The sequence below is a fragment of the Bufo bufo genome, chromosome 6 (genome assembly GCF_905171765.1).
Source record: "Bufo bufo chromosome 6, aBufBuf1.1, whole genome shotgun sequence".
NCBI lineage: Eukaryota > Metazoa > Chordata > Amphibia > Anura > Bufonidae > Bufo > Bufo bufo.
This window is the reverse complement of record NC_053394.1, coordinates 411,006,332-411,020,217: the sequence shown is the minus strand read 5'-3', so window position 1 is coordinate 411,020,217 and position 13,886 is coordinate 411,006,332. Positions and strand designations below refer to the sequence as shown.

Below are 13,886 nucleotides of genomic sequence, written 5' to 3'. Positions count from 1 at the left end.
TCACCAGACCGACTGTCCCACAGACAGGGCCTGCCCTGGACCTCCACAATCATCTTCTCCACGTCCATGGGCTTGCTGGGTTTTCTTGGCATTTTTCCAGCTACTCACACCAACAGCAGCCAAACCAGGTTGGGACATGCAGCTCTGAAAAAACTCACTTCCTGTCTAATCACTTTCTTTTTCAAGTGTTGCTAAGAAACCTGCGTGAAAAACGGAACGCAACGCATTGCATCCGGATGCAATGTGTTATTAACGCATCCCCATTCATTTCTTTTTTTTTTTAAATTGTTTATTTTATTGATTTTTTTATCAATGAAAAAATAGTACAGGTACATTGTCTCATTGCACAATCGTAAGAGGCAATACAGGTACAATATTATGTTGCATAACGTCAATATCAACAAATGTACATTAGTATACAAAACATACATTTTGCATCTGAGGCCAATAAACGCACTAAGGGCTGAAACCACAAAAGGACATAAGACAATTACAATGACACGACACATGGGGGAAATTAGAGGAAGGGGGAAAAATACAGGGAGTGCAGAATTATTAGGCAAGTTGTATTTTTGAGGATTAATTTTATTATTGAACAACAACCATGTTCTCAATGAACCCAAAAAACTCATTAATATCAAAGCTGAATATTTTTGGAAGTAGTTTTTAGTTTGTTTTTAGTTTTAGCTATTTTAGGGGGGTATCTGTGTGTGCAGGTGACTATTACTGTGCATAATTATTAGGCAACTTAGCAAAAAACAAATATATACCCATTTCAATTATTTATTTTTACCAGTGAAACCAATATAACATCTCAACATTCACAAATATACATTTCTGACATTCAAAAACAAAACAAAAACAAATCAGTGACCAATATAGCCACCTTTCTTTGCAAGGACACTCAAAAGCCTGCCATCCATTGATTCTGTCAGTGTTTTGATCTGTTCACCATCAACATTGCGTGCAGCAGCAACCACAGCCTCCCAGACACTGTTCAGAGAGGTGTACTGTTTTCCCTCCTTGTAAATCTCACATTTGATGATGGACCACAGGTTCTCAATGGGGTTCAGATCAGGTGAACAAGGAGGCCATGTCATTAGATTTTCTTCTTTTATACCCTTTCTTGCCAGCCACGCTGTGGAGTACTTGGACGCGTGTAATGTAGCATTGTCCTGCATGAAAATCATGTTTTTCTTGAAGGATGCAGACTTCTTCCTGTACCACTGCTTGAAGAAGGTGTCTTCCAGAAACTGGCAGTAGGACTGGGAGTTGAGCTTGACTCCATCCTCAACCCGAAAAGGCCCCACAAGCTCATCTTTGATGATACCAGCCCAAACCAGTACACCTCCACCTTGCTGGCGTCTGAGTCGGACTGGAGCTCTCTGCCCTTTACCAATCCAGCCACGGGCCCATCCATCTGGCCCATCAAGACTCACTCTCATTTCATCAGTCCATAAAACCTTAGAAAAATCAGTCTTGAGATATTTCTTGGCCCAGTCTTGACGTTTCAGCTTGTGTGTCTTGTTCAGTGGCGGTCGTCTTTCAGCCTTTCTTACCTTGGCCATGTCTCTGAGTATTGCACACCTTGTGCTTTTGGGCACTCCAGTGATGTTGCAGCTCTGAAATATGGCCAAACTGGTGGCAAGTGGCATCTTGGCAGCTGCACGCTTGACTTTTCTCAGTTCATGGGCAGTTATTTTGCGCCTTGGTTTTTCCACACGATTCTTGCGACCCTGTTGACTATTTTGAATGAAACGCTTGATTGTTCGATGATCACGCTTCAGAAGCTTTGCAATTTTAAGAGTGCTGCATCCCTCTGCAAGATATCTCACTATTTTTGACTTTTCTGAGCCTGTCAAGTCCTTCTTTTGACCCATTTTGCCAAAGGAAAGGAAGTTGCCTAATAATTATGCACACCTAATATAGGGTGTTGATTTCATTAGACCACACCCCTTCTCATTACAGAGATGCACATCACCTAATATGCTTAATTGGTAGTAGGCTTTCGAGCCTATACAGCTTGGAGTAAGACAACATGCATAAAGAGGATGATGTGGTCAAAATACTCATTTGCCTAATAATTCTGCACGCAGTGTAATAATCTAACTGGTAATCAAAGGTCTTTTATTGTAAGTGATCAAAAGCGTCATCCCATGTTTGCCAGATCTTTGTAAATCTATCGACTGAGTTAGTAATACATGCAGTTAAGTATTCCATTTTCCTAACTTCCCTTACACTATGTATGAGGTCCATTCGGGTAGGCGCGTCTGCCCTCAACCAAAACCTCGCAATTAGGCGTCTGGCCGCCGTTAACACCTGAAGGACTAATAGGAGAAATTGTTTTTTTAATGACATTTTTGGCATATTCAATAAGTAAAAAAAAGGTGTAAAAGGGAAACGAATTGCGAGGAGTTGAAAAAAGACAGACTCCACCATTCTCCAAAAGGGCACAATCACAGGACATTCCCAGAAAATGTGAAGGTGGGTCCCCTCACCTATCATACACCTCCAACATCTATCAGAGATATCTTGGCTAAAGTGTTTTAATAGCTGTGGGGTATGATACCAAAACATAAGCACTTTATATGTGTTTTCCCTGTATGTGATACATGAGGACGACTTCGCTGCTCGTTCCCATATCTGTTTCCATTCTGCATATGTTATAGGATGGCCTAGAATTACTTCCCATTTAGACATGTAGGAGTGAGTGACAGAGGAGGATGATAGGATAAGATAAATGTCTGAAATGAGACCCTTCGTTGTAACAGTCAACTTACAAAGTTTCTCAAACGGCGTGGGGGTTGACACCTTCGTTGAGTGAAAGAGGTCCGAAAAAAAATGGCAAATCTGCACATATTGATACCAATAAGACTCCGGTAATTGATGCAAGGAACGTACCTCGTCAAATGAGAACAAGCCCAGAGTCCTATAGTTTACAACATCCGCAAATCTGAACAACTTCCTGGGAAACCATGTTTTAAGAAAAGCTGTGCTCATTCCCAACTTAAATAGTGGGTTATACAGAAAGGAGACCATAGAAGATTTTTCCGATGCAAATGAAAACAGTCTGTTACATCTCAACCATATGTTACATGTAAAAGACATAGGGCCCAGTAGTTCAGGTCTAAGTGAGGGTTGTAGGGAGTACCAAATGAGTGAGTTCGGATGTACAGGGGCTATCCACAACTTCTCTATTTCCATCCATCTGGAGTACGCGTACATATTGGACCAGGCTGGCAGTCTTCTAAGGTGTGTAGCCCAGTAATATTTTTTAATATTTGGAACTGCTAATCCACCTTGAGTTTTGGGTGACATTAAAATTGAGCAAGCTATGCGATGCCTCTTTCCATTCCAGATGAACCTGAATATGGATGACTGAAAATCACGCAGCTCCTTCTCAGGGACAGGAATTGGGAGAGTTTCAAACAAATACAGTAATTTAGGCAAAATATTCATCTTAACTGATGCTATACGGCCCAAGAGGGAAATGGGAAAAGGCATCCATTTAATCAGTAAGGCCTTGAGTTCTCGGAACATAGATGGAAAATTTTGAGCGTACAATGAGGAATAAGTAGGGGTTAAGTTGACCCCCAAATACCTCAAGGACGTTCCCGTCCAATGAAAATTAAAGCTGGATTTTAAGGTGGTCAAAATATCAGGGGCTAGGTTAAGAGGGAGAGCCTCAGTTTTTGGGGTATTAATTTTATAACCGGACAATCTACCATAAGTCTCTAGTAATTTAAAGAGGTTGGGAAGCGAAATATGCAAGTCAGTTAATGTTAGCAGGATATCATCTGCGAATAGTGAAAGTTTGAATTCTACTGCATTCACTTTAATCCCATGAATATCAGGATGAGACCTAATGGCCGCCGCTAGGGGTTCTATGCATAGAACGAAGAGCAGGGGGGACAGTGGACATCCCTGTCGCGTACCATTTTTTATAGGAAAAGGCAAAGAATGAGCATGCTTCATTTTCACTATCGCTGTAGGTTGGGCATATAAAACATGGAGGGCTGTAAGGAAAGGGCCTTTCAGACCGAAAGCCTCCATGGTAGAGAACATAAAAGGCCACCCTAAGCGATCAAACGCTTTCTCTGCGTCAAGACTTAGCAACAACGCCGAGTCTCTGCGCTTATTTGTGATATCAATTAAATCAATGGTGCGCCTTGTATTATCTCCGCCCTGTCGGTCTCGAACAAAGCCCACTTGATCTTTATGGATCAGTTGGGGTAGCCAGTCTGAAAGTCGGTTAGCCAGAGTTTTCGTGAAAATTTTCAGATCCGAATTAAGAAGTGCAATGGGCCTATAATTTCCACATTCTAGGGGATCTTTACCCGGTTTAGGTATTAAAGTTATATAGGAGTGTGACATTGAAGTGGGTATTGGTGACCCTTGTAGGAAAGAGTTGAACAACAGCGTCATATGTGGCAAAAGAATATCAGAAAATGTTGCGTAATAGATGTATGGTAGACCATCTGGCCCAGGGGCTTTATTATTGGGCAGCTGTTTCAGTACTTCCTGTAGTTCCTCCACAGTAATGGGAGCGTTTAATGAGGCAAGAGCTTCTCCTGACAACTGAGGAAGATCACACTTAGAAAGAAAGGAATCCAGGAGGAGTCTACTGCGCCTTGGGTCAGATGGGAGTTGTTGAGGGATAGAGTAAAGTGCCTTATAATAATCTTGAAATAAGTTGGAAATGACCTCTGGGTCATACACTATTGCCCCATCCCCTCGCCTCATTGCAGTCGGAGTGTTTATAGTGCCAGAGTCCCGAAGCTGTCGAGCCAGGAGGGTATGCGGTTTGTTTCCCCACATATAAAATCTTTGACGCGAATATAGTAATTTTTTCTCAGTTTTATAAAACAATAATTCCTTCAATCTAGCACGCAGGGTTATAATGCGCCTAAGCAGAGGCCGCGAGCAACGGGACTCTAGCATCTTTTCTAAATCCTTCAGCTGTGAGGTGATATTGTGTTGTTGCATAGTACGGTCTTTTTTCAGTCGAGACCCCATAGCTATACATGCGCCTCTAAAGACTGCCTTGTGGGCTTCCCATATCATAGATATAGGGGGTCCTGAGGACTGATTTAAGGTGAAGTATTCTGTGAGGCCCTCACGTAGCTCCTGCCTAAGCGGCAGCTGGTGTAGGAAGGATTCATTAAGGCGCCAATGACATACTCTAGGGTAGTAACCTGATGTTTTAATGTTAATTGACACTGGAGCATGGTCCGACCAGGAAATTGGTCCTATGTCGGCATCTGCAAGCATCCTTAAAATTGGGATATTACCAAAAAAGTAATCTATACGGGAGTGTGTATTATGTGGATGTGAGAAGAAAGAAAACGTTTTTGCAGTGGGGTAGTTAATTCTCCAGAGGTCATATAATTCGAATTTTCTAATAAGACGCCTAAAAAGACGTGAGTTTCGACACTGATCCTTAGTAGGCGGTCTATTCTGAAGGGTTAATCTATCTAGACGCTCGGAGAAGGAGAGATTAAAGTCTCCTCCTACTAGCAATGCAGCTGGGAGCAACTTCGATAATTTCAAGAACACCCTGTTAAGAAAAGGGATTTGAGCAGTATTCGGAGCGTATAAATTGCACAGTACGTGTGGGTTACCATTGAGTGTGGCTTTTAGTATAATATACCTGCCAGCTGGATCAATAATAGCATCTTCCACCTGTAAAGGGCAATCAGCAGACATGAGAATGGCAACACCTCCCAGAGGAAGCAGAATATATACGAGGGAATAAATATTGCGCAAACTTGAAAGAGCCCTGGTGATCAAAGTGGGTCTCCTGAAGAAAAACTATGTCAGCTTTCTGAGACTTGCACTCAGTAAGTGCCAGGCGTCTCTTCACATTAGAGTTAAGACCTTTTACATTAAGCGAGACATATTTAATCATTTTCAAAGCATGGAATATATGTACTTGCTATGTGGCTGCAATGGATCCTTCTCAAGGACACTGTCACAGATGAAAACACCTTAAGGCATTCAGTCGATTGTGATTTGGGTTCTGGAGACCTGAGTATAAAAAACAATAAAAAGAGACACAAAAGGGAAGGGGGGGAGACACAAGACCATACAAACATAGATTGTATACCCAGATACAGATCAGTGAGCAGCAACTAGTGATATTAATATCAGCAAACTGCCTCCCCTCCAGCCCAACCAACAGAAGCTGGGGGGGAGGGCGAAACTACTGGTCTGCTTATTGGAAGCATGACTGGACTGGCACAGGATGGGCCAGGTTTCAAAGCTTATTAGAACATGAAATAACCAGAGAATTGAACAATAAACCAATTCTACTAACATAGGATCTTAAACAGAGAACCATAAGGCCGTCGCCTCCTGGCGAATAAGAACAGTAGGAGATACAATTTAAGCTAATGTAGTCCATGCAGCAATCATGGGGGTTCATCTTGTGGCTCACGTAGAGGGGTCCCTCCAGCGGGGGAAGATCTTCTTCTCTTTTGTCTGGCAGGTTGCCAAATTGGACCCAGGGCAGGCTGTGGATCCGGTAGTTCCCAGTCCGTGATGGATGGAATCTCAATGCCCAAAGCAGCACAAAAATCAGGGAGGTCTGAATGCTGACGCAAGATGGAGGATCTGCCATTTTTTGTGACTATTAATGCAAACGGGAACCCCCATCTATAAGGGATCTTCTTTTCCTTCAGCAGTTGCAATAAAGGCTGTAATACTCTTCTTTTTTGGAGTGTGCACCAAGATAAGTCCTGATATAAATGAACAGAAGCGCCATGGAAATCAATGGAGCGTGCTTCCCTGGCTTTGGACATAATGCTTTCCTTCACCTGAAAATCGTGCACGCAGCAAATGACGTCTCTGGCCTGCGTGGATGAGGACTTAGGCCGCAGCGCTCTGTGAACTCGATCAAGCTTGATAAACTGGGGTGGCTGTGTGCCTAATAAAGCATTAAAAAGTTCAGATAATATTTCCTGCAGATTTTCTTCCGCATTAGCTTCAGGCAAACCCCGTACACGGATGTTATTTCTGCGCCCTCTGTTATCTAGGTCTTCCAGATGACGTGCATTGTCCCTGATAACTTGGGATTGAGAAGCAATAACAGATTGTAAATGTGCCACACTTCTACGGGTGTCATCATGGTCTATTTCAATAGTGTCCATGCGGTCTGCTAAGTGCTTCAGATCCTGCCTTAAAGATGAGATTTCCGATTTACAGGCATTTCTGACTTCTGAGACCAGCATTTTAAAATCATCCTTAGTAGGCAAATGTTGTAATGTCTGCTGAAGTATTGTAGGGCCCTGGGAAGGTTGCAGAAGATCTCCCTCTCCCTCGTCCTCATATTCATTTCCCTGCTCCCAAGTAACAGCTTCTCCTCCCTCTCCCCTTCTATGATGCTGCTGGTTAGGGGGATCTTCAGAGGATTCGGCCCAATCTCGCCGCTTCTGGGACGGAGTGGCCATTTGTTTGGCTTGTTTAGCTGCCGATTTTGGCGGCATAATGGCGGCTGTGCCTCCTGCTGGATGTAGCCCCTCTCCTGCCCCTGTGGGATTTAGCTGTGTCCCCACAGCGCTAGTGGGTAGGAAAGTCCTTGCTAGTGGGGACAGGGAGGAGGTAGGAAGCCGTAAGGCTGGATTACTGCTCGTACCTGTCGGCGGCTGTGCGCTCGTCTCTTCACCTTCACACGCGTCGGAGGCCTGAGATGGGAGCAGGCCGCAACCAGACGGAACCGCGCGGAGTGGACGGCTGAGGTAGGAATCGAGCGTCTTATTCCCCCAGGCGGATGATCGGGACGAGGTGGAGGGGCTTGCCCAGCAGTTTTTTCCCCATGTGCTGCGATGGCGCGGTAGGAGAGTCTCCTTTAGCAGCTAATGGCGGCGGAGCTCTGTCTTCACGCGGCCATTCCTGAAGACGTCCAGGCCACTCCCCCCCCCATTCATTTCTATGGGGCCTGTCCTGCGTGAAAAATGCAGAATATAGAGCATGCTGCGATTTTCACGCAACGCAGAAGTGATGCGTGAAAAACAACGCTAATGTACACAGCCACATTGAAATGAATGGTGCCGGATTCAGTGCGGGTGCAATACGTTCACCTACCGCATTGCACCCGCGTGGAAATCTTGCCCGTGTGAACGCAGCCTAAGGGTGTTTTTAAGTCTGTTTTAACTCCTGAAGGGGAAGTGTCTGGGGAAGAGATGATTCAAAATATCTGTGGTTTTTATGAGACACTTTTTAAGAATGAGAGTCAGGCTTCTGATAAGGAAACGCAAGAGTACTGTAGTGTTTTATCCGACAATATTCCAAAAGAGGAGAAAGAATTTCTGACAGGGGATATAATGAGGAGGAGGTCGGGAATGCAGTGCAGAGGATGGCAAAAGGGAAGACTCCTGGAAGTGATGGCCTCCCTGCTGAGTTTTATTCTATTTATTGGGATATTTTAGGGAAAGAGGTGTGTGAGGTTGTTCAGTATGTTTTTAATAATGGGATCTTTTCTTTCTCTATGAGAAAAGGGATTGTTACATTGATACACAAAAGAGGTAAAATGAGAATGATCTTAAGAATTGGCGTCCAATAACTCTATTAAATTGTGACTACAAAATTCTTGCAAAAAGGCTCAGTGAAGTGATTGGATATATGGTAGGAGAATACCAGGTCTGTGCAGTCCCAATTAGGAGGATCTCCGATAATTTGATTTTACTAAGAGATATCATTTATTATGCAGTCCAACGGTCAGACTGAACGTACCAATCAAAACCTAGAGACATATTTGAGATGCTTTGTTTCCGAAAATCAGGAGGAATGGTCATCTTATTTACCGTTAGCCGAGTTTGCCATTAATAATTGTCGTCAAGAATCCACCGATAAGTCACAATTTTTTTGGTGCGTATGGTTTCCGTCCTCAGTTTTATACGTTTAGTGAGGGGGGGACCGTCTGGGATTCCTGAGGAGGAACGATTTGCGTCTTCACTTTCTTCAGTGTGGCAGAGTGTGCAAGAAAGTTTGAAGAGAATTGGTGGTAGATACAAATGTGTGACTGATAGGAAGCGCTCTGAAGGTCCGGACCTTGGGGTGAATGACTTGGTGTGGTTGTCTACCAGAAACATCAAGTTGAAGGTTCCCTCGTGGAAATTAGGTCCGAGATTTATTGGTCCTTATAGGGTAATTAAGATCATTAACCCGGTGGCTTTTCGTCTGGAGCTACCTCAGACTCTAAGGATCCATTATGTCTTCCACAGATCTCTGCTTAAGAGATACACTGCTCAAAAAAATAAAGGGAACACTTAAACAACACAATGTAACTCCAAGTCAATCACACTTCTGTGAAATCAAACTGTCCACTTAGGAAGCAACACTGAGTGACAATCAATTTCACATGCTGTTGTGCAAATGGGATAGACAACAGGTGGAAATTATAGGCAATTAGCAAGACACCCCCAATAAAGGAGTGGTTCTGCAGGTGGTGACCACAGTCCACTTCTCAGTTCCTATGCTTCCTGGCTGTTTTGGTCACTTTTGAATGCTGGCGGTGCTTTCACTCTAGTGGTAGCATGAGACGGAGTCTACAACCCACACAAGTGGCTCAGGTAGTGCAGCTTATCCAGGATGGCACATCAATGCGAGCTGTGGCAAGAAGGTTTGCTGTGTCTGTCAGCATAGTGTCCAGAGCATGGAGGCGCTACCAGGAGACAGGCCAGTACATCAGGAGACGTGGAGGAGGCCGAAGGAGGGCAACAACCCAGCAGCAGGACCGCTACCTCCGCCTTTGTGCAAGGAGGAACAGAAGGAGCACTGCCAGAGCCCTGCAAAAGGACCTCCAGCAGGCCACAAATGTGCATGTGTCTGCTCAAACGGTCAGAAACAGACTCCATGAGGATGATATGAGGGCCCGACGTCCACAGGTGGGGGTTGTGCTTACAGCCCAACACCATGCAGGACGTTTGGCATTTTCCAGAGAACACCAAGATTGGCAAATTCACCACTGGCGCCCTGTGCTCTTCACAGATGAAGGCAGGTTCACACTGAGCACATGTGACAGACGTGACAGAGTCTGGAGACGCCGTGGAGAACGTTCTGCTGGCTGCAAAATCCTACAGCATGACCGGTTTGGCATTGGGTCAGTAATGGTGTGGTGTGGCATTTCTTTGGAGGGCCGCACAGCCCTCCATGTGCTCGCCAGAGGTAGCCTGACTGCCATTAGGTACCGAGATGAGATCCTCAGACCCCTTGTGAGACCATATGCTGGTGCGGTTGGCCCTGGATTCCTCCTAATGCAAGACAATGCTAGACCTTTATGTGGTTGGAGTGTGTCAGCAGTTCCTGCAAGACAAAGGCATTGATGCTATGGACTGGCCCACCCGTTCCCCAGACCTGAATCCAATTGAGCACATCTGGGACATCATGTCTCGCTCTATCCACCATCGTCACGTTGCACCACAGACTGTCCAGAAGTTGGCAGATGCTTTAGTCCAGGTCTGGGAGGAGATCCCTCAGGAGACCGTCCGCCGCGGTGTAGGGAGGTCATACAGGCACGTGGAGGCCACACACACTACTGAGCCTCATTTTGACTTGTTTTAAGGACATTACATCAAAGTTGGATCAGCCTGTAGTGTGTTTTTCCACTTTAATTTTGAGGGTGACTCCAAATCCAGACCTCCATGGGTTGAAAAATTTGATTTCCATTTTTTTATTGTTGTGTGATTTTGTTGTCAGCACATTCAACTATGTAAAGAACAAAGTATTTCAGAAGAATATTTAATTAACTCAGATCTAGGATGTGTTATTTTTGTGTACCCTTTATTTTTTTGAGCAGTGTATGTAGAACCTCCGGAACCATTGCCACTACCGCCTCCACCGGTGGTTGTTGATGGCAGTCTTGAGTTTCAGGTAGAAAAGATTGTTGATTCACGATATGTTCGCCGCTCTCTTCAGTACCTGGTTCATTGGAGAGGTTATGGTTCCGAAGAGAGAATGTGGGTTCCAGCATCAGAGATAAAAGCGGACAGACTCATTCGGGCTTTTCATAGCTCCCATCTGGAGAGGCCTGGTCTTGAGGGTCCGGGGGCCCCTCGTAGAAAGGGGGGTACTGTCACGACTGTGACTGATCCAGACAGGTCTGGGAGGAGAAGGTCGCAGCGACTTGCTACTCGCGATAGCTTGTGATTTTGCTCCGTGGTTCAGGGTATGTCATCCGGGTTTTGCCTTGTGAACCTTTTTGTTCTGACTGGGAGTTTGTAGGCATCCTTCTCAGGTGAGTCCTGTCTGCCACTATATTAGTTTAAGTTTCACTTGCAGTCATTGCCAGATATAGTCCTTTCTTCCAGTGCTATTCTGACCTTTGAAGGAGATCGTTTGACGGTATTGCTGTGGAGCTCTTGTCCGGCGTGGACTGTCGTGTTTGGGATCGCCTTCTCTGCTCGTGACTAGATAAGTCTATCTCTATTGTAGATTGTTTGTTTGTTGCTGTCTTCCCCTGTTGTTCTCCTAGACGTGAGTGATGGTGACTAGTGCTCCTATCGGCCTTTCCTCAGTCTAGTCTTGTTAGGGTGACTGAGGGTTTAGGCATCCTGCTCGCCGCACGGGTTCACACCCCGTCTAGGGTATCAGGGCAGACAGGTGCCAGCTTAGGGTTAGTCAGGGGTGGCCATTCTATTTCCCATCTGTAGATAAGGGTCCCCCTTCCCCTCCGTCTGGTGCGACACGACTGCTGCTGGGATAGCGGTCGTGACACCCTGACATCACAATCAACAATGCATACCTTTTTTTTTTTTTCACTACTTCTCCATTTACTCTTCTTATCAGTTTTTCTGCTTGGCGTGCTTTGGCATCAGGAATTTCGTGTGAAGAAAAGGCGTGGCCAAAAGTGGCGGGTGGGTGGAGCTATGCAGATTTGAACACGAAGAGGAGCATGCTGGTGATTTCTGTGCGTAGGACGCACGCACGTATTCCCTGGTTTGTGAGAGAAAGAAGCCTCCCAAACTGTGTCTGAGGCTGCTGCCTGTAGTCTATTGCCTTCAGAAGCGCTCTGCATTGGGGTCCATAGGCCTGTACTGCGAACCCTTTTCAGGTTATCGCTTCTCGGCCTTTTGGCTAAGATCAAATGTAGTATCGAGAGGTGCTGCCTTGGTCTTGGCCTAAGGTGCCCCGGGTACCCTGACCATCGGCCTTGGGGGAAGGCAGTAGTTCATAGCTGCTGCTGGACCCGTTGCTGCTATTGGAGGGAAGGCTTAGTCCCGGGGCACCTGGAAGCGATCACCCGCCTGCTACCAGGTGGTAGGGCGTTTTTCTAAGCCCTGGAATTTTGCTTCGTTGATGCAATGGCGGAAGCTGCACCTCAGAATCCATTGATGCTGGAAGTTCCAGCTTTTGAAAGAATCAAGAATGGCATACGTTTCTTACTACTGTACCCGCTGAAGAAGGAGAAAGGACTTACCTTTAAGGTGGAGAAAATCTTGTTTGGTCTCCTGGAGGTATGAAAAGAGCTTGTATTTTCCATGTTGGAATTTCCAAAACTATTTGATATAGTGTTTTTTACGGAAGATATATGTTTTGTTCTGAAGAAATTGGAACTGCTTAGATTAAGTCCGGTTTTAGAAGGAGTTAAAACAATACCGCATTTTCCAAGAAAGGAAAGAGTGGTTACAGTACGAATGTACAGCCCGTATGTTCCAGAGGAGGAAATTTGTGCTTTTTTACTAAGATTTTGCGAGGATATTATTCCTGGTGGGAAAATTTATAATAGGTATGGCATAAGGACTACAAAGTGGAAGTTCACAGTTAAGTTTAAAGAGTCTTCTGGGGGGGAAATTATTTTCCCCCCAAGCCGTTTCAAATTGGGCACAGTAAATGGCAATCTGTTGTTTAATGGCATGCCTAGTTTCTGCAGGAATTGTAAGAGTTATGGACACGAGAAAGAGTCTTGTTCTCATCAATGGTGTTCAAGATGCGAAGAAGAGGGGCACTTAGCAATGACCTGTAAAAAATTTAACTTGTGTGGTGACGAAAATCATGTTTATTCATCATGTAAAGAAAAGAGCAAAGATGGTCAGGAAAGAAATGAAAAGCAAAAGAAAGAGGTCCCCAAGCATGTTTTGGTAAAAGAAATGGGATTAGAAGTATCTGCCTCAGAAATGTCTGAAGATGAAAGAAAAGAAACAGAAAAACTAGAACTGCCTGCAGAATTGCAGAAATGGATAAAAGAAATAGTGAAGGAACACCAAAAGAACTTACAAAAAGTTCGGAATTATGTTTTGGAAACCTATGAGAAAAATCCAGTTCTCTTTAGGGTAAAGCATAATTTGGGGGAGTGGTTGGAAAAAGCACTTGATAATAGAATTGATATTTCAATGGAAGAACTTTATGTTTTACAAGACGCTTTAGTAGCAACAGTTTGTAGAGATGGAGTAAGTTAAATTTATGTTTTGTTTGTCTTTATGTTTTGGGGTGTTAATTTTTAAAGAAAAAATTGAAAATGATAATAAAAAAAATAAAAAAACACGTTGGTACGCATGATGAAGCGCATTACTAATTTGTTTTAATACAAACAAGTGGCGTCTTCTGACGCTATCAACTAAAAAAAAAATCTGTTCTTAGTTTAATATCTGATACGTCCCCTATCTGGGGACCATATATTAAATGGATTTTTCGAACAGGGAGATGGAAAAAGAGCTTGCTCTGTCCACTCCACGCATTGACCTGGTATTGCAGTACCTCCAGGACCGGTGCACCCCTTCTAATCCAGTATAAAAAAACTGAATTAAATAAATTGATTGCAAGCATCCTTCCAGCAAGCAAGTGGAAAGTTGTGTGTGTGTGTGTCCTGCCTCCGGAGTCTGCACTTAAGCTTCTCCTCTGTCTGCCCAGTCAGTGCTGTGCTGCGTTCTGCATATACCTGCATCTAGTCT

The 13,886-nt window shown here is 44.4% G+C and overlaps 1 non-coding gene and 1 pseudogene across 1 annotated transcript; both read left to right on the top strand.

Annotated features, from left to right (window-relative positions):
• Positions 1-12,052: 12,052 nt before the first annotated feature.
• Positions 12,053-12,195, top strand: LOC121006652 (annotated as a pseudogene).
• Positions 12,196-13,524: 1,329 nt separating this feature from the next.
• LOC121006496 lies at positions 13,525-13,714 on the top strand. Its single transcript, XR_005780313.1, has one exon. It is a non-coding gene; the product is annotated as a U2 spliceosomal RNA (small nuclear RNA).
• The last annotated feature ends 172 nt before the right edge of the window (positions 13,715-13,886 follow it).